General features: G+C 38.1%; 1 protein-coding gene across 1 annotated transcript in view; it reads right to left on the bottom strand.

The window, feature by feature from the left end:
• The window catches only part of KBTBD3 (kelch repeat and BTB domain containing 3), a 30,912-nt gene extending 12,274 nt beyond the window's left edge, over positions 1–18,638 (bottom strand). Inside the window, exon 1 of the mRNA XM_037161641.2 lies at positions 18,435–18,638. The gene's annotated coding sequence lies outside the window, so the exon portion shown is untranslated. The remainder of the gene's footprint in view (positions 1–18,434) is intronic.
• Between the last annotated feature and the right edge of the window lie 119 nt (positions 18,639–18,757).

Here is an 18,757-nt window from a genome sequence, read left to right as displayed (position 1 = left end):
TTGGTCAGAAGTCAATGACAGGTAAGACCCCTCACAGCGGGGGGCAACCTAAGCCAGACTTGATCACTTGGGAGGCCTTCATGGAAGGACTTAGGGGGCTGCAACAGAGAGCAATGGACTCTCGCCCCCTGGTTTTGACAAAGCCGGAGTCCCCATGTTCTCTGGGAGAAGCACTTCCTGGCTCTAATCCCCTTAAGCCTAAATACCTGCTGGGGAGAGTTGCAGCTCCTTGCCTTGCTAGAGGGTGTCCTGGGGAAAAATCCGGCACCACAAAGACTTGCTGATAAACCTGTGAAATCTGCTCTGCTAAGAGTGCTTTCATTCATAGGATAAAGGTCCAAGAGGAAATGAGTATGTCTCCCAAAGTTTCTGCAACTCTCTTCCTGACAGACACTGACTCATAGTAAGCCCTCAGACCTCTTTGAAATGTTATCTACTGTTTGATCCTTGCTGCCCTGTATTCCTGTGTGTTACAACCCAATAAAAGGCTATGGAAGAGGGTGCTCAAGGCCTCTTTCTCCCCAGAGAATCTGGCCACAGCCCACGCCTCCTCACCACCAAACAGGTCTCATCATCTCTCGGCCATATTCTTATTCATTCATGTGTGTCTGTGGCACCAGGGGAACCTTGTGAAGTAGTTGCCTCCACAGCCAGCTAGCACTAATATGGGATTCCTCCCTCTCCTTGCTGGGGTCAAGTGAAAGGCCTAGTGCAGAGTCAAGAATTTCACTCTCACTCAGTAGCAACAAGCCAACCTCACATGGTATCAGTGGAAACCACATCAAGAACAGCAACAAGGTGCTCCTCCCTCTCCCAGCCAGAGTGGTATCAGAGGATGCAGAGAGGGAAGCCTGAATTCCCAATTCTATCCAGCAGTAAAAAGGAGACCCTCGTATCCTAGATGTCAGCATAGGTGAGGTACAGAATCTGGACTTCCACCCCAACCTGGAAGTAATTAAGTGATGACTTTAATTTAATAGAGCAGTGTCAGAAAAGACCTGCCAAAATGCAAAATTTAACTAAGTTTCAGAGTCTTACAAGATAATATTCCAAGAACCAGCAATATATCAAATTGAATGAGAAAAACAGTCAAGAAATACCAACACTGAGATGACACAGATGTTAGAATTATCTACTAAGAATTTTAAAACAGTCACCACAGAAATGCTTCAATAAATTATAAATATGAAGCAAATGAAAAAATAGAAAGTCTTAGAAAAGGAAGAAAAGATCCAAAGAAGAACCAAATGAAAATTTTAGAACAAATATAATAGCCAAACATAACAGAGGGGACAAAAAAGATAGCAACAACGAGCTTGAAGAGAAAACAATAGAAACGACACAATCTGAACCTTGTGTAGCACAATGAAAAAACAGACTGAAAAGAGGAAAATCAGATTAAAAAACAAATGAACAACTTGAAGAACATGTGGGACTATAATAAAAAACCCGAAACCTATGCCATCAAGGACAGGAAAAAGAGAGTGGGACTAAAAAAGGAGTTGAAGAAATAATGACTGAAAATGTCTGAAATTTGGCAAAAGACATAAGCCTACAGATTTGTGAACATGAGTAAAGCCCAAACAAGATAAATCTAAAGAAATCTATGCCAAGAAACATTACAGTTAAACTTCTAAAAACTAAAGACCATACAAAAATTTTGCAAGCAGCCAGAAATACCTTATTTGTAAGGAAAAATCAATTTGAATTTAGTATGTGTAGTAAACAATTCTACACATAATAATTTGATAGTACAGGTGAAACAGACTAATTCCTAAAAAAACACACATTACAACTCAATCAAAATGAAATACAAAATTTGAACAGCCCTGTAACTGCAAAGGAAGTTAAATTCATCAAGTTTAAAGAAGAATTAATACTGAACCTAAATAATTTCTCCCAGAGTACAGAAGGAAATATTTCCCGACAAATTTCATCAAGTCAGTATTATTGTGGTACCCAAAGAGAGACAGTACAATAAAATCCTCCAAACTACAGAATAATATTCCTTACAAATACAGATTTTAAATTGTTTTTAAAAATCAGCAAAAAATCAGAAATATATAAAAGGAATTATATACTATGACCAAGAAGCTTTATCCAGGAATGTAAGTGTGGTTCAATATCTGAATATCAATCAATGTTACCCACCACTGAAGCAAGTTATAAAAGAAAAATTACATGATAGTATCAACTGACACAGTACAGTCATACACCACTTAACAATGATACATTTGGAGAAGCAAGTCACTAGGTGATTTTGTCATTGTGCAAACATCATAGTGTATACTTACATAAACCTGGATGGTGTAGCCTACCACGCATCTAGGTTACATGGTGTACACTGTCACATATGTGGTCATTGTTGACTGTAATGTCATTATGTGGTGCATCACTGTAAAAGCACTGAAAACTTCAACACCTATTCATGAAAAAAAAACCTCTTGGCAAACAAGGAACAGAGAAGAACTCCCCCCACTTGGTGAAGGACATCTATAAAAAACCTATAGCTAACCTTATACTGAATGGCAGGAGATTGAATGCTTTTGCTCTAAGATGAGGAAAATGGCTAGGGTGTCTACTCTCACCACTGCTATTCATCACAGCAATAGACGTTCTAGTCAATACTCCAAGAAAAAATTTCTGCTATAAAAAGGTATATACACTGGAAAGGAAGAACAAAGTGTCTATTTACTGATGACAAAAAAATTCATAAAATTAGTAATCTGGTTCAGCAATTCCATGGGACACAAAACTAACATACAAAAATTAATTGTTTTCTATAGGTGTCTGCAGTAAATCTACCAATTCCTGTTCAAACCAAAGCCATGAACATATGGAAACCAAAATTTCAAATGTAATAGCATTCATAATAGTTAAAAAGGAGAGAAATACTTATGTGTAAATCTAACAAAACGTGTACCTGTCCTGCACATTGAAAACTACAAAATGCACTGAAAACTACAAAAATATCAAAAAAACCTAAAGAAATGGAGAGATGGGTCATGTTCATGAATTAGAAAAATCAACATAGTAAAGATGTTGATTCTCTCCATAACAGTATACAGGTTTAACACAATTTGAATCAAAATGCCAGGAAGATTTTTTGTAGAGATAGGTAAGATTATTCTAAAACTTACATGGAATAACGCAGAAACTAGAATAGCTTTTAGTTTTGAAATAACATAATTTTGAAAAAGAATAGTAATGTGGAAAGAATCAGTCTACCTAATTTCAAGACTAATACAGCTAAAGTAATCAAGACTACAGAGATATTGGTGGATCACACAGATCAGTGAAACAGAATATATCACTAAGGAGTAGCCCCACTCAAGTTAAGCCAACTGATTATTTTTTTCATCTCCCCCTTCACTCCCCCCGCAGCCATCCCCACCTCCCCCTTGATTCTACCCCCTTTGGCTTTGTCCATGTGTCCTTTATACGTTCCTTCACAACCCTTCCCGCTTTCGCCCTATTATCCCCACCCATCCACCCTCTGGTTACTGTCGGTTTGTTCTTAATTTCAATGTCTTTTGTTCTATTTTGCTCACTTGTTTGTTTTACTGATTAGATTCCTGTTAATGGTGAGATCATATGGCATTTGTCTTTCATCACCTGGCTTATTTCACTTAACATAATTATCTCCAGTTCCATTCCTGCTGTCACAAAGAGTAGGAGTTCCTTCTTTGTTTCTGCTGTGTAGTATTCCATTGTGTAAATGTACCACAGTTTTTTTTTTAATTTTATTTATTTATCATCTCTAGAGAAGAAGTGAAGGAGAGAAGGAGAGAAATATCAATGTATGGTTGCCTCTCGTGAGTCCCCTGCTGGGCACTGGCCTGCAACCCAGGCATGTACCCTGACTGGGAATCCAACCTTGATCGTGTGCTTCACAGGCCCATGCTCAATCCACTAAGCTACACCAGCCAGGGCTGTACCACAGTTTTTTGATCCACTCATTTACTGATGGGCACTTACACTGCTCCCAACACTTGGCTACTGTAAATAATGCTGCTATGAACATTGGGGTGCATAGGTTCTTCTGGATTGGTGTTTCAGGGTTCTTAGGGTATAGTCCCAGCAGAGCCAACTGATTTTTGACCAAAGCTCCAAAGGGCAAGTCAGTGAAAATACACATTTAACAAATAATGGTGAAGCAAATGGATGTCCACAGGTTAAAAAAAAATTAGATTCAAAATGAATCATAGATTTAAAGGTAAAACTATAAAGTTTTTAAAAGAAAATATAGGAGACAATCTTTGTAACCAGGGATTAGTCAATCAGTTATTAGATATGACATTAAAAGCACAATCCATGATAGAGAGGCAAAAAGGTGATAAACTGAATTTTATCAAAACTAAGAACTGTCCCTCTACGAAGGGCTCGTTAAGAGGATGAAAAGACAAGCTATGGGCTGAAGAAACTATTTGCAATGAAATCTAATAAAGGATTGATATCTGGAACATATAAAAAACTCTCAAAACTCACCAGGAAAAAAAAGCCTGGCTGGGCGGCTCAGTTGGTTGGAACGCCATCCCATACACGAAAAGGTTGCACGTACAGTCCCGGGTTGGGGTGTGTATTGGGAAGCAACTGATTGATGTTTCTCACATCAATGTATCTCTCTGTCTCTGTCTATCTTTCTGTCTCATTCTCCCTAAAAATCAGTAATTAAAAAAAAATCTCACCAGCAAAAAGCACACACACACAAAATAATCCACTTAAAAAGGGGCAAAAGACATGAAGAAATATTTCATCAGTGAATATATACAGATGGCAAATATGCATGTGACACGATGTTCAATATCATTACTCATTATAGGAATGCAAAATTAAGACCACAGTGAAATATCTACCACTACCCATCTATTAAAATGGTTAATATAAAAATAGTGATAACATCGAATGCTTAAAATATGTAGAGATACTAAATCTCTCCTACATTGCTAGTGAAAATTATTTGACAGTTTCTTAAAAATCTGAACATAAGATAGTGATCCCATCTAGCCAGGGAACTTGATGGCACAGTGCTGCCTGATTTGAGACCCCAAACAACAAGCCTTACTTGGCTTAGGACATAGTTATACTGCCCACCTGGTCAGGGAAGTTAATTTTAGTCCTGTTCTAAAGTCCTAAGTGCAGTCCACAGTCCCACCCCATCAAGTAACCTGGCCAGAGGATCTGGGAAACTGATGAGCCCAGCAGCACTTAGGCAGATCACCCAGCCAATGACTCCACCCATCTGCAAAGCCCAGCTGGTGAACCCATTAGGCCAGGGAGGTTGGTGCACAGTTTTATCCCATTCAGGTTCCTAGCCAGAAAGACACATCAGCTGTGAAGTCTGTTACACACACCCACCCAGGCTTGGGAAGCAAGTACGAAGGCCCGCTTAGGGCTGAATACAGCCTGCAGGACTACCAAAGATGACGCCTAACCAGAATACCTGGAAAACTTCATAGCCTCAACTACAACTCCACTTACAAGAGCACTGGAGCAGAGAGATGAGCTAACGTGACACCATCAAAGGAAAGTAATAAAGCTCCAATAACTAACCTTCAAGAAATAGAGATTTATGAACTGTACAAAGACTTTGGAATAGTCCTCTTACAGAAATTTACTGAACTACAAGGAAACACACACAATTAAATGAAATGAAGACCAAAATGAGAAGTTCAACAAAGAAGTAAAAGCCATTTAAAAATACCCAGAAATTTTAAAGTTGAAAATAGCAATCAATGACTGGCCTGAGGAATTCATTGGAGAGCTTAAATATCAGACTCAATCAATCAGAAGAAAGAATCAGTGTACTATAAAAGGAGGAGCTCAAAGGAAAATAAAGAGTGAACACAGACTATGGAGTCATAAGACACCATCGAAAGAACAATACATGCATTGCAAGAATGCCAGAATAAGGGAGAGAAAGGAGAAGGGACAGAGAGTATTGTTAAAGCAATAATGACTGAAGACTTCCCAAACCTGGGGAGAGAAATGGACGTCCACAGTCATGTGACCCAAAGGATTACAAATAGGTTTAACCCAGAAGGGCCACACAGAGACACATTATAATGATATTGTCAAAAGCCAATGACAGAATGCAGCAGAAAAGCAAAACATCAGACTGCCACCCCCAATAAGACTATGGGCAGAAATTTGTAGGCCAGTCGAGAACAAGGCAATATATTTAAAATACTGACAGGAAAAAAATTGACAGGACAAAAATTATCAGCTAAGAATATTATACCTGGCAAGCTGTCTTTCAGAAAAAATGAGATAAAAATTTTCCAAAAAAATAAAAAACAAAAAACAAACCCCAAAAGCTATGGGAGTTCATTACCACTAAACCTGCCTTATGAGAAATACCACAGTAAGTTCTTTAAGCAGAAATTGGATGCCAATCGACATCATGAGAACATATGAATGTAAATGTAACACTGACAGTAGTAAATAGAGTGTCAAAGTCAGATTCTCTAATATTGTAAGGGTGGTACATAATTCATTTGACAACTCTAATTTAAAAGTTAACATATTAAAATAACCATAAATACAGTAATTTGTTACAGAACACATACTATAAAATTTATGTAAATTGAAATATCAGCCTTGGCTGGTGTGACTCAGTGGATTGAGCGCTGGCCTGTGAACCAGAGTCGCCAGCTCGATTCCCAGTCGGGGCACATGCCGGGGTTTCGGGACAGGTCCCCAGTATGGGGTTCTCAAGAGGCAACCACACAATGCTGTTTCTCTCCCTCTCTCTCTCTCACTCCCTTCCTTTCTCTCTAAAAATAAGTAAATTTTTTTTAAAAACTTACAAAAAATCAATAGCCTAAAATATATGGGGGGGAAACTGTCCAGTTTATATATGTTATAAAAATTAGGTTATCAGCTGAAAGGGTGTTATATTTTATGTAAGCCTCAGAGTAAGCATTAAGGAAAAACCTGTAGGAACTACATAGAATATTGTGATACAGGAGTGTAACAACATTACTACAAAAAATCATCAAATCACAAAGAAGACAGAAAGATAAAAAGAAACAAAGGATCTACAAAACTGTCAGAACCCAACGACATGGCAATGGCAAGACTTTACCTAGTAATAATTACTTGAAACGTAAATGGTTTAAAGTTTAAAGCAAAAGACAGAATGACTGAATGGATTTAAAAAATCCAACAATAAGCTGCTAACAAGAGACTCACTTTGGTAAACAGACTGAGAGAAAAGGTGTGGGAAAAGGTATTTTAAGCAAATAGTAATGAAAAGAAAGCAGGAGTAGCTATACTTATAACAGACAAAATAAATTTGAAGCTAAAAATAGTCAAAGGAAACAAAGAAGGTCATTATATGATAATCGTGTCGATCATCAAGAAGATACAAAAATTGTAAATATTCACTCATGTAACAACAGAGCATCAAAACATATAAAGCAAACACTCATGGAACTAACAGGAACTATAAACGGCATTACAGTAATAACTGGGGACTTTAATTCAACACTTTCAACAATGGAGAGTCCATCCAAGCAGAAAATCAGTAAGGAAACAGAGGATTTGAACAGCATAGTAGACCAAAGAGAACTAAGAGATATTTACAGAACATTCTGTTCAGAAAGAGCAGAATAATCGTTTTTCTCAAGCATAAAGAGAACATTTTCTAGGATAAAGACATATGTTAGGCCACAGAGCAAGTCTCAGCAAATTTAAGAAGACTAAAAACATACCAACTCTGTTTTTTAGCTACAATCACATCAAACTAGAAATCAGTAACAGGAGGAAGACTGGCAAATACTTGGAAATTCAACAACATTCTTGAACAACCAGTACATTAAAGAAGAATTTAAGTAGGAAATAAAAATAGTTTGAGCCCTGCCTCAAGTTGGTTGGGGCACCTCCCGTACACCAAAGGCTGCGGGTTGGATCCCTGGTCAGGGCATACACCTAGGTTGCAGGTTTTATCCCTGGTCAGGGTGCATATGGGAAGCAACTCCCCCACCTACCCCCACCCACCCCTGCCTCCCTCCCTCTCTCTCCCTTCTCTCTCTTTCTCCGTCTTCCTTCCTCACTCCTCCTCCCTCTCTCTCTAAAAAAAAATCAATAAACATATCCTTGGGTAAAGACTTAAATACACATGCATATTTTTTAAATCTTGAAAATGAAATTACAACATACACAAACTTATGGAATGCAGCAAAAGCGATTCTAAGAGGAAAATTTATAGTAACAAATGTATACTAAATGTATAGTAACAAGGGAAAAGACCTCAAATAAACAACTTAACTTTACATCTCAAGGATTTGAGAAAAAAGAAAGAAATAATAAAGACTAGAATAGAAATAAATGAAATAAAAAATAGGAAAACAATAAAAAGACTGACAAAACTAAGATGTGGTTCTTTGAAAAGAGTAAGTTGACAAACCTTTACTTAGACTAACCAGAGAGAGAAAGAGAAGTGGAGAGATCCCAAATAATAAAATTATAAATAAAAGACACTATACCTGATACCACAAAAATACAATCATACAATTCTACTATGGACAATTATACACCATCAAACCAGATTCCCTAAACTAGAAAAATTCCTAGAAACAACCTACCAACTCTGACTCATGAAGAAATAGAAAATCTGAACAGACCAATTCCTGTAAGATTGAATGTGTAATGAAAAACCTTCCAACAAAGTCCAAAAGCAGATGGATTGATGGGTAAATTTTACCAAAGATTTTTTTAAATATTTTATTTATTTATTTTTAGAGGGGAATGCAAAAAGAAAGAGAGAAACATCAATGTGTGGTTGCCTCTAACATGCCCCCTATTGGGGACCTGGCCCATAACCCAGGCCTGTGCCCTGACTGGGAATCAAACTGGTGACCCTTTGGTTCACAGGCCAGCACTCAATCCACAAAGCCACACCAGCCAGGGCTTGCCAAAGATTTTTAAAAAGAATTAACAGCCATTCTTTTCAAACATTTCCAAGAAACTGAAGAGGGAACACTTATAAACTCATTTTACGAGGCCAGCATTACCATGATACAAAAGCCATGTAAGGCCACTACATAAAGGGAAAACTATGTTAATATCCCTAAGAAATACAGATGCAAAAATTCTCAACAAAAATACAAGCAGGCTGAATTCAACAGCGTATTTAAGGATCATATGCCATGATTCATCCATCCCTGGGATGCAAGGATGGTTCAACATATACCAATCAATAAATGTGATTCATCACATTAATAATAAAGATAAAAATCATATGACCACCTAAAAGATCAAAAAAAATTGAAAATTCAGTATCCCTTCATAAATATCCTTATCAAATTATACATAGAAGTATCTCAACATAAAATAAAGGTAAACTATGACAGGCCCACAGCTAACACCGTACTCAATTGTGAGAAGCTGAAGGCTTTTTCTCTAGTATCAGGACTAAACAAGGGTGCCCACTCTCACCACCACTCAACACAGTACTGGAAGTTCTGGCCAGAGTGATAAGGCAAAACAAAACAAAACAAAAAACAAATAAAAGACATTAGAATTAGACAGGAAGAGGTAAAATTGTCTGTTTACAGATATCATGATTTTATATACAGAAAAGCCTAAACACTCCACCGGAAAAGTGTTAGAAATAATAAATGAATTCAGTAAAGTAGCAGGATACAAATATAATATACAAAATTAGTAGTATTAACAACAAATTATCAAAAAATGAAATAATGAGAAAAATCCCAATTATAATAGCATCAAAACCCATAAAGTACATAGAAATAAATTTAACCAAGTAAATGAAAGATTTATATACTGGAAACTATAAGACATTGATTAAAGAAGTTAAAGAAGATACAAATAAATGGAAAGATAGCCTACATTCTTAAATTGGAAGAATTAATATTGTTAAAATGCCCATACTACCCAAAGCCATCAGTATATTCAAGGCAATCCCTATCAAGATTTCCAAGGCATTTTTCACAAAAACTTTTTAAAATCCTAAAATTCATACAGAACTACCAAGACTCCAAATAACCAAAAGAATCCTGAGAAAGAACAAAGCTAGACATATCACACTTCTTAATTTTAAATCATATTACAAGGGTATAGTAATCAAAGCTGCATTGTACTGGCATAAAAATGGACACACAGAGCCCTGGCTGGTGTAGCTCAGTGGATTGAGCGCGGGCCTGCGAACCAGACAATCGCGGTTCGATTCCCAGTCAGGGCACATGCCTGGGTTGCAGACCAGTTCCCTGCAGGCCAGTTCCCAGCAGGGGACGCACGAAAAACAACCATACATTGATGTTTCTCTCCCTCTCTCCTTCCCTTCCCCTCTAAAGATAAATAAATAAAATATTAAAAAAAAAATGGACACACAGATTAGTGGAAAGGAATCGAGAGCCCAGAAGTAAAGATATACAGTCAACTAATATTTGACAAGGACGCCACAAATAGTGGAGGAAAAACATTCTCTTTAATAAACATTGTTGGGAAATTGGATATTTATATACAAAAATGAAACTAGATCCTCATCTCATATCACTTACAAAAATTAACTCAAAATCAATTAAAGATGTAAATATAACACCTAAAACTATAAAACTCTTAGAAGAAAATAAAATAAGCTTCTTAACATCAGTAATAGTAATGATTTTTTTCTGATATGACACCTAAAGCACAAACAATAAAAACAAAAATAAACAAATGATATTATATAAAACTAAAAAGCATCTGTATAGTACAAAAATTATCAACAGAATGAAAAGGCAACCTAAACATGGGAAGAAATATTTTGAAACCACACATCTGATAATGTATTAATATACAAAATATGTAAGAAACTCATATAACTCACTAGCAAAAACCCCAAATAACCCAATTAAAAATGTGCACAGCACCCAAATAGACATTTTCCAAAAGAAGATGTTAATGGCGAACAGGTACGTGAGAAGGTGTTCAACATCACTAATCATCAGAAAAATGCTAATCAAAGCTCCAAGATGTTACCTCACACTCATCAACATGGGAACTGTCAAAAAAACAAGCGATGATAATTGTTGTGTAGTATATAGAGAAAAGAGAACCCTTGCCAGTTTTGATGTGAATGTAAATTCACAAAGCCAATGTACAAAACCATACAGAGGTGATTCAAAAAATTAAAATTAGGCTACCATGATCTAGCTATTCAACCTCTGGGTATATATCCAAAAGAAGTAAATCACTATCCTGAAAAGATAACTGCAACCCAAGTTTACTGCAGTGTACTTAAAAATAAGGAAACAAATGTCTATGGGTAGATTAATAGATAAGAAAACTTGATAATTATGTATGCACACACACAGGAATAATATTTAGCCATTAAAAAGAAATCCAACCATTTTTGACAACATGGACGGACCTTAAGAACATTATGCTAAGCAAACTAAGTCATACAGAGAAAAAAACTACTGTATGATGTCACATATATGTGACGTCACCTATAAGTTTCAAACCCATAGAAATAGGGAGCAAATTGGTGTTTTCCAGAAGGTGGGAGAACTGTGTGAATGTGGTTAAAATGTACAACTTTCCCATTATAACGTAAATAAATTATGGAGATGTAACATACAGCAGTTTGACTACAGTTACCAACATTGTATTGCATGAGGTCTGTCCAGAAAGTATCCAAGTATGTAATATGAAAAATAAAGGTATTTATTGAAGAAAATATAAAAAAACACTGAACACATGACATCTCAGTCCCCATCAAAGTAGGCACCTTGGGACCTCACACAGTTCTCCCAATCACATCAGCTGCTCACTTGTATTATCCCTGAATCTCATCTACAGTCTGAAACCTCTTTCCTTTCAAAGTTGATTTTGGTTCTGGGAAAAGACAGAAATCTGGGCTGCAGGGGAGCTGAGTCACCTGGGTGACTTGATGTCATGCCAAAAACTCTGCACCAGATGTGATGCATGAGTGGGTGCATTATCTTGATGAAGCTGCCAATCACCAGTTGCCTATAGCTATGGCCTTCTGAATCATCCAGTTTCCATGGAGGAATGTTCAAGCTTAACACAAAATTTGATACAGATTCACTGCTCTATTCCCTCAGTCATTTTGAATGAGACAGCCACACAGTACATATGCTCATTCAGTCTACTGCTTCCCCTGACTAGTACAGTGAAGTCATCATTGTTCATGCATGCGCATTCCAGTCCACTCTCCTTGGCTGCCAGGTTACACAGATGTCCTGCAAACTGTTCTCGTTATCAATGGCTGGAATTTTTCCAGACCTTGTATATTTGAAACTTGCTAATAGTAGTTCTCAAAAGTTCTCATCAGAATAAATAACATTATAACTATGTAAAGTGATAGATATTAATGAGCAACCAAAATATTGCTCAGTAAATAAATAAGTATACAACTGTGGTATATATATACCACAGAATATACTCACCATTAAAAAGGAACTAACTACTCATATATAATAACTAATATGGATTTTAAGGGCACCATAATGAGTGAAAAAAGCCAATATCAAAATGTCACATGCCGTATGATTCTGCATCCATTGATATAATATTCTTGAAATGACAAAATTAGAGACATGGGAAACAGGTTAGTGGACTCCAGGGACTGAGGATTATGGCTCACAGTCCTCAAGTGTGACTGAGGAAGATGAGGTGGACATGCATAAGAGGGGGGATATGTATGCCTAAGAAGACCTTTACAGTCATCTATGGCCATCTGTAACTTGATTGTGGTGGTAGTTATAGGAATCTATCTATATGTGTGATAAAATAACAGAACTATACAGACACGGTATGCCAATATCAAATTCCTGGTTTTGATTTTTGTCAATAATATGTAAGATGTAACCACTGGGGAAACTGGGCAAAGGATCAACCACTGGGCAAGTGATCAATCTACGCTATTATATCTTTGTAAATTTCTGTATATCTATAATTATTTCAAAAAAATAAAAGAAATATGTAATATAATATAAATTCAGTTAAAAAAAACTAATTTGATATTCCAGTTCTGTTGTTTAAAACATGCAGAAAATGCAAAAAAAAAACCATTGTTTTATTTCTGGTATAAGTGGTTCCTCCGTTTTTAAAAACAAGCTGAATATAAGACAAAACAGCTAAAAGGTACCCAAACCTGAGACTTTTAAAAGGATAAAATCTGTATTTCTGCATAGTGGTGTCTTGAGAATATCAATTTTAAAAATCCCATACATAGCTATTCACTTATAAAAAGTTTTTAAAAGATAAAGCCTTCCATGCATATTCTAAATGTCAATTGCAAAAAGCTGCAATTTACATTCTTACATTTCGATTGAGTAAGGGTTCTAAATGGCCCATCAATTACTAAAGACTGCTCTTGAGGCTCTCTGAGGGGCTGGCTTGCTCTTCAGCCAAGAGGACGCATGCGTTACACTGTACTGTAATGTGTAAGTGGTATTTTGAACATTAAATATTGTCAAATAGTATGTAAATATTAATGGTTAAAATCAATAATAACATACACTTAGCCAGAAACATTTTAATTCTTAATAAAAAATCCGTAAGGCACTATTTTTCCTCCAAAGATTCTGCAAATCCAATATCATATTTCACTAATTTGAAGGTGCATTTTTTAACATTTATCTAAAATTGATACGTATCTTAAAGTCACTCTTGGTCAGGTAGCAGTCATGACTTATTTGTCATTATCTGTACATGCATCAGAGTGTGAAGAATGGGTATCAGCATCTTGAAAGAAAACCTTCAAGACAGATGATAACGGTCACTCATTGAAGAAATGATACGTCATTAATGTTCTTGATAGCAGAGAACAGGTGGAAACACGGGGGCATCAAGACTTTGAGTTGAGTCAATGCTGGGTTGCACCGCGAGGGGAAGGGAGCTTCCTCTCTTTCCTTCCTTCCCCTCTCTTTTTTAAAAAAAGACTTTGAGTTGACTTCCGGCCCAGACAGAGGCAGAGGTAGACACAGTGTGCCTCCTTGCACAAGCAAAAGAAGGACAACAAATTAAAGAAAAACACAGAACTGATGGAAAATCGAACTGTATGGAAGTCCAGGAGCTTGTTTTAAAAACGTAATCTTTTTGCCCTGGCTGGTATAGCTCAGTGGATTGAGCACAGGCCCTGCGGTTCGATTCCCAGTCAGGGCACATGCCTGGGTTGCAGGACAGTTCCCAGCAGGGGCAACTGAGGGGCACGTGAGGGGCAACCATACGGTGATATTTCTCTCCCTCTCTCCTTCACTTCCCCTCTAAAGATAAATAAATAAATAAATATTTTAAAAAACTTTATCTTTTAAGAACTTTTTACAAGTGAATAGCTATGTATGGGATTTTTAAAACTGGTATTCTCAAGACTTATGCCACTATGCAGAAACACAGATTTTGTCCTTTTGAAAGTCTCAGGTTTGGGTACCTTTTAGCTGTTTTGTCTTATATTCAGTTTGTTTTTAAAACAAGCTCCTTAACAACCAAGGAGCTACATTCATCCAAACCATTCATCCAGGTGGGGTGGAGACAGGCAGCCGGGTGGAGAGGACAGCAGGAAAACATCGGCTGGCAGAGCGGGTGAGCTTGGAGGCTTGCAGACTGGGCAGCCTGACATCTGCGTGACAAACCAGGAGGAACAACTAGGGAGTGCAACAGACCTCAAAATCCAGGCTTCCAGCACCAGGAAATAAAGCCTGAAACCTCTGACTGAAAACTTCCGTAGGGGTTGACGCGGTAGCGGGAGAAACTCCCAGCCTCACAGGAGAGTTCGTTGGAGAGACCCACAGGGTCCTAGAACGTACACAAACCCACCCACACGGGAACCAACACCAGAGGGGCCAAATTTGATTGTGAGTAGCAGGGGAAGTGACTGAAAACCGGAAGAGAGTGGAGCAAGCAGCACTTTCCCCTCTTGCACCACTCCCCTATATAAGCAGCTATTAACAACCAAACCTAAAAAAAAAAAAAAAACAACTAGAACAGAAAAGAAACACAGAAATGGAGATCACATGGAGGGTTATCGGTGGGAGAGTGGGGGGGGTTGGTACAGAGAATAAGTAGCATAAATGGTAGGTAGAAAATAGACAGGGGGAGGTTAAGAATAGTATAGGAAATGTAGACGCCAAAGAACTTATATGTTATGACCCATGGACATGAACTAAAGGGGGAAATGTGAATGGGAGGTGGTGTGCAGGGTGGAGGGGAATCAAGGAGGGGAAATGGAACAACTGTAATAGCATAATCAATAAAATGTATTTAAAAAAAGACTTTTGAGTTGAAAGTGAATTAGAAGAGTTAAGAAGACTATGCATGTGAACAAGTTATAAGAGCATCACAATTAATTTTATTTACACTTTAATATTTATGAACTAGGGTGATATTATTTTACAAAGGGCTTTCCATAAGTTTGAAAAATTAAAAGTGATAAAATGTTGTGATAGTTAAAATGGCGTTTTTCTTTCCCAGTAGCACATAAAACCATGGTATATTTTGTTTTGTTTTTTAAGATTTTATTTATTTTTAGAAAGAGTAAGGGAGAGAGAAAGAGAGGGAGAGAAACATCAATGTGTGGTTGCTTCTCACGCACCCACTACTGGGGACCTGGCCTGCAACTCAGGCATGTGCCCTGACTGGGACTCAACTGGCGACCACTTTCTTTCACAGCCCTAGCTCAATCCACTGAGCTACACTAGCCAAGGGCCATGGTAAGATTGCATCTCAGCTTCATCTCACCTTCTACTTCAAAACACTGAACCAATTTTCAAAACTACTATTTTCTTGTTCTCTTTTTAGTGTCTTCCATTAAAATTTGACTTACAGAATTGAATCAATAAAAGTACAAGAATCAAGCCTAAGAACCAAGCCTTTGATATAATGACAAAAATGCAAATGCCACTTCATGTAAGTAAAATGTTAAAAGTAAAGCTATGCTGTGACTAATCTCGGCTTTGATTTCATTGGGTCTTGCAGTAACATTAATTTCACAACTAATGTTTCAATATAGAGCATGGTTTCTAGCCTATTCTAGCCAATATTTCTCACAGAGTGCTAAATAAATGCCAGGTATTAATTAGGCACTCAAGATAGCATGGAGAATCAATCAGATATGATCCCTGCTTTTCTTTGTGTTTAGTATTTAGAAGACTGACAAATCATCAATTGTTATAAATACTATGAAGAAACAACTGGAAAATGGAAATAAAAATGAACTCTGCTGGGGGCATATACTCAACTTCAGCTAATAACAATGGTAACAGTGAACACTTACACAGTGTTTCATGTCAGGCTCTGCACCATATGCTTTATATACTCTTTAAATCTTCAAAACAACTATGTAAAATAGATACTACTATTGTCCTCATTTTAGACACAGGGAAAATGAGGCTTTGAGAATTTAACTAATTTACCCAAGGTCACATAGCAAATAAGTAAGGAGCTGGGATGTAAACCCAGACAGCCTGGATCCCGAGTCCTTGTCCTCATCCACTACAATATTTAGGGGGAGACAACTATCCTGACCAAGTGTAATTTAAATTGACACCTGAATGATGAGAAGGTAAGGGGTTGCTGAACAAAATCACATATAAAGCCCTAAAGAGAGAAAGAGTCCTTCGCTTTAAAGAAATGAAAGAAGGCTATCATTGCTGAAATGGAAGTAGTAAGAGCAAGCAACGACTTTGGTGAGATAGGGCTGCAGGAGGCCAGTACTGCCTCATGCAGGATCCCAGGGGTCACAAGAACCTGGAGTTTTATTTTGAGTGCAATTGGGACCAAGGAAGACTTTGAACTGGACAGTGACATGATTTTTTTAATAGTTTTAAGTATCTGATGTTTGAAGAATGAATTTTAAAAAGGTAAGAGAAATAGAGTCCAAGTCATTCATTTATTCAACAAATATTACAAAGGTTACAGAGTAGCTATTACTTTGGCCAGCACTATTCCAGATACTGGGCATATAGCCAAAAACAATAAAGGCATGGTCCTCCACTCTGGAATACAATTTAGTGGTGAACACAGATACACACACACACACACACACACACACACACACTACTCTCTGCTTACATCAACAATTTTGCCCACTCTACTGGACATTTTCCATCAGTGCATAAATTTTAGTATCTCCCATCTTTAAACAAACATTGAACAAAAATGTATCCTCTGACCTTTTATTCCCCTCTAGCTATCATCCCATTTTCTACTCCCTAATGCAGAAAACTTCTTTAAAGACATCTATATTAACTCCACCTCAAGTTATCTCAACCCACTACAATAAAGTTCCCTTCTTTCACTCCACTGAAAGGAGTGTTAGTAGATACCTTATACTTCACGTATCTTTACATTTATTCTTTTGTAGCTTTTTTGTATATTTTATGTGCTTTGACAGACTGTAAACTCTTTGCATGTGATAAGTAGACCTTAAATATAGCCCGACACAGACTTTTATACCATTAGCTAAACTAATACACAAAGCCAGTAATTCATTTTACAGCCCTTTGCGGATTTGTGTATGTGTGTGTTCAAAATCACATTTTCCTGCAAAGGACTGAAGGGGGCTCATGATATCACGAAAAGCTAATGGAAACTAGTATAGCTAAAAACAGTATACAACCCATATTAAAGAGCATGAAGATAATCCACAGATAACTAATGCTGGCCTTCAATTAAAATTCCTTGGCAGCCAAAGGAAGAAAAGAATCTGATTCCCACGGTCACTGTAGCATTTAATCTACCACAAAGTTGAGCAGTTACATTCATCTGCAGAGATTAACTTTTCTCTGGACCAAAACCTGGAAGGGGCTTTGATCACTGGGGCTTTTGTAAGAGTCACCTACAGTCTACATGGAACAACTATGGAAACAAGAGACATCAATAAAAATAACTGAGCAAAGGCACAGAGTACTTCTGAAGGGTTGCTGAACTTATTTAACTTGGTTCTGCCACTTTTAGAGCAAGGACCTGTGATATGGTGGAACCACTGGTGTCTCAACAATAGAATCCTCAGTTTTCTTCCGAAGGTTTTGCTCCAGGCTTGGCGATCGCAAAACGACACCTGAGTCACTTGGTGGTGAGAACAAAGGATCAGCATTACTCCAGCTGCTCGAGGGCAGCCTTTGCTTCAGGCCAAGTAGGCGCCCCGCACTGGGGGCAGCGTCTTTGCCCCAATCTTGGAAAGCGGGATTCAGAGTGGACGGCAGCTAGGAAGCGTCCTAGGTGCGCGGAAGGGTTTGACCTAAGGGGCTGGGGGTTGGCGGGGGAAGTCGACTTGACCCTACGCAAAGCACAACTCCAAAGGGCACCATGCAGTCCTTTCTCAGACGTGGAAACCTCTCCCATCCAGCACACAAAGGAGCGGCACAGAATTCTCTCTTCTGTGTGTCACAGGGGCCGATCCTAGCTTCCAGGATTAGGATGTTATCATCCCACTCCTCCCTGAGACCCCAGATATCACGCACCTGCAACCGCAGTATCCGAAGTCTCCACCCCAGTTTCTCTGCCTCCAGAAGACTGATTACGATTGGCTTGCACCACTGTCCCGTTAGCTCTTTTCCAAGTGTGAGTGGCGTTAACTATCCGCTCCCGGTCTTGGTCCCTCCTTTCTCTCGCCACCTACGCACCGCCCCACGTGACGTTACACGTTGCCGCAGAGCGCAGAGGCGTGTCTCCATCCTCCGCCCCAGCGCTTCCTCCAGAGGAGGTGGTGGCATTGGGGGCGGAGACGTGTGGGGGTCAGAAGGTTAACGTGCCCTAGAACGTACGCGACGCTCCGCCCGCTCCG

This window comes from Artibeus jamaicensis, unplaced genomic scaffold (assembly GCF_021234435.1).
Source record: "Artibeus jamaicensis isolate MK-2021 breed Jamaican fruit bat unplaced genomic scaffold, CSHL_Jam_final contig_585, whole genome shotgun sequence".
NCBI classification, from domain to species: Eukaryota; Metazoa; Chordata; class Mammalia; order Chiroptera; family Phyllostomidae; genus Artibeus; species Artibeus jamaicensis.
This window is presented reverse-complemented; position numbering and strand designations above follow the sequence as displayed.